This window comes from Penaeus monodon, chromosome 3, assembly GCF_015228065.2.
Source record: "Penaeus monodon isolate SGIC_2016 chromosome 3, NSTDA_Pmon_1, whole genome shotgun sequence".
Taxonomy (NCBI): Eukaryota; Metazoa; Arthropoda; class Malacostraca; order Decapoda; family Penaeidae; genus Penaeus; species Penaeus monodon.
Genome location: NC_051388.1, coordinates 43,722,773 through 43,725,272, shown reverse-complemented (window position 1 = coordinate 43,725,272; position 2,500 = coordinate 43,722,773).

Sequence of the window (2,500 nt, the reverse complement as noted above, 5' to 3'; positions counted from 1 at the left end):
ATCTTATTCTGTGGTTCTTTTCCTGCATTTTAGAAATGGTCGGAAACTCCTTTTTATTGGAGATATCCGGTGTCGGCTGTGAAAGGGCTTCCTTCCTTTTAGGAGGTCGGGAAGTCTTTTCTCTTTTGTTCTGTCCCCAGACATGGGTGTCTAGGGGGAACAGGAGGAAAGTCTGGTCGCGTTTTAGCAATCTCTTGTCACCTGAGGGCCACCTCTTTCCTGGTAGAGGAAGCTAGGCTCCAGGCCCCTTGGCACAGTTGGGACATTTGGCTCTTGTGTTGCTTTGGCTTTCATTGTGTGCCTTAAGGCACACCTCGGTGTTGTGTTTCTTTTCTACAGACACCACATTTAGGCTTGGCCTTGCTGCTAACTTGGGATGACCGTATCTTTGGCACTTAAAGCACCAAAGTGACTCAAAGTACATATGTTCTTAGGCTGAAGGAGCCCCAATTACCCAGATCAAGGGTAGGATTGGGGCTCCTTTCAAGGTCACCAGGACTTGCCTAGTTGAGCTCTTCCCTTTCGACATTCGGGAAGTGTCCACAACCTGTGGGTGTGATGTGATCAGGTCCACATCATATGATAGTGAGAAGCCAAGTAGCATCATCTTGACTCTCCTATCGTCGGGATTCAGTGGTGAGAGACACACTTTTCTCCCATCATTAAGCTCCTTGGTTTCCTGCAGGAAATTCAGGGTAGCTTGTCTTTAGGCATAATAATCTTGCCCTGCTCTCTGTCAACCCGGATTGACATGTTTTTGGCTGTTGCCGTGTCCATTTTAGCAGCAGGTCTCACAGAGTCAACCTGTGCTTTGCATCTTGCCACCAGAATCCATGTATGGCTTCAAAGTGACTGCCGTAGTATGGGCCTTGCACAGTTCATCAACATTTATATCTCTTTCTTTTAGGGAGTTGTAGGAGTGTTTGCCATAAAATAAATAGTTCTTTCATCCGCTCACGCCCCCACCCACCACCGAGTCCAACAAGGGGAAGCTGAATGTTAGACCTAATGTCTAACAGCCATAGGAGTGGTGAGAGGATATATGCAGCCAATGGCCGTTGTACCGCCAATCACGGGGCCAGTGTGAGTGCCATTGGCGACAATGACTGCTTGACCCTAGCCTCCCGAAGGAGACCAGCCAATTGATCTGACTGGGTCAAAATCAGACCACCCGTCTTGCTGGAATAAAGGTCCAAAGAGGCGTGTTGCTTGCCGCAGGATGTACTAATCTATGGTATTGCTCAGCCTCCAGGACTCCTGTCTCCGCAGTGCACAGGGATGCCACACACGGCTAACACGTGGGTAGGTGTGAACCCCTGGGGAGAGACCAAAGGGACGCCCTTCCACCTACAAGATAGGTATCATTGTTTGAACCCTTTCTTCCTCTCTCTTCAGTGAAACAGCCACCCAAAGGCTGTTTCACCTCACAGAGGGAGCTGTAGTCCTGCACCTCTAAGAGTAATTTCCAGTGGCAGGACCACAAGTTAAGAAATACAGCATCGCGCTACAGGCCATTTCGTTGAAATTGTGTGCTTCGTAGCGCTACAAAGTGCCCCAACGGAAAGCAGGGCACATCGTACTTTCCAATCTCCTTACCATATTGTAAACTACCCATACTCAAAAAAAGTTTTACAATGTACATTGCACATTGTAAGGTCCGTGTATACACTGTAAGTTAATTCCATTGACTACCAAGAGAGTGCAGATAGTCGATCGATCAATCAGCAGTCAGCCTACTAGACGTAACAACCAATGGAAAGCCACACCTCCAATGATTACCAACACCACTGAAGGCCCCAGTGTCTCCCCAAGTGATATTTCCAGAGGTACAGCCAAATGTTGTAAAATAAACGAACTATGGTTCGTTTATGGTTAATTTTCCTGAATAACTCTACTTTTCGTAGTACAAGCTCTATACACAAAGGGAAAATTCAAATTAGAAATTGTCTTCATGTAATAAATATTTTTGATATAATTTATTATTTCCTATATTTCTAACATTGTGTTTATTAAGTATCACTTGACTTATTATTGTATACATTTCTTTCGAAAGCATCGAGCAAATAAATATAATTTCATGTGAAAGTAAATCAGAGTAAACATACATACGGAAGTTACTGATCAACGGAATAATAATTGTAGAAAATATTGTTTAGTTGGGTAATTTGCATCAAAGAAGGTTATAGTAAAACTAATCTAAGAAATCTGATATTGCAATATATGCTTATCCTCTTCATGGACAGAAACTAAGAGTTCCATAACGCTGAAATGCTCGGTCATGAAGATAAGCAGCCACCAAAACGTTGTTTGTTGTCTGTCAGCTCGATTTACATTCAATTTACATTTGATTCGAGATAACGATAAAGAATGGAAAACAAAGAAAATAAAAGATGATTAAAATTCCCTGGTATTACAATTGGAAAGGGTATGTTATAATCAAATAAATTTTTTGTCGACTAAGTAATCGAGAAATAAACTACTATATCTGGTTTCAAACCCA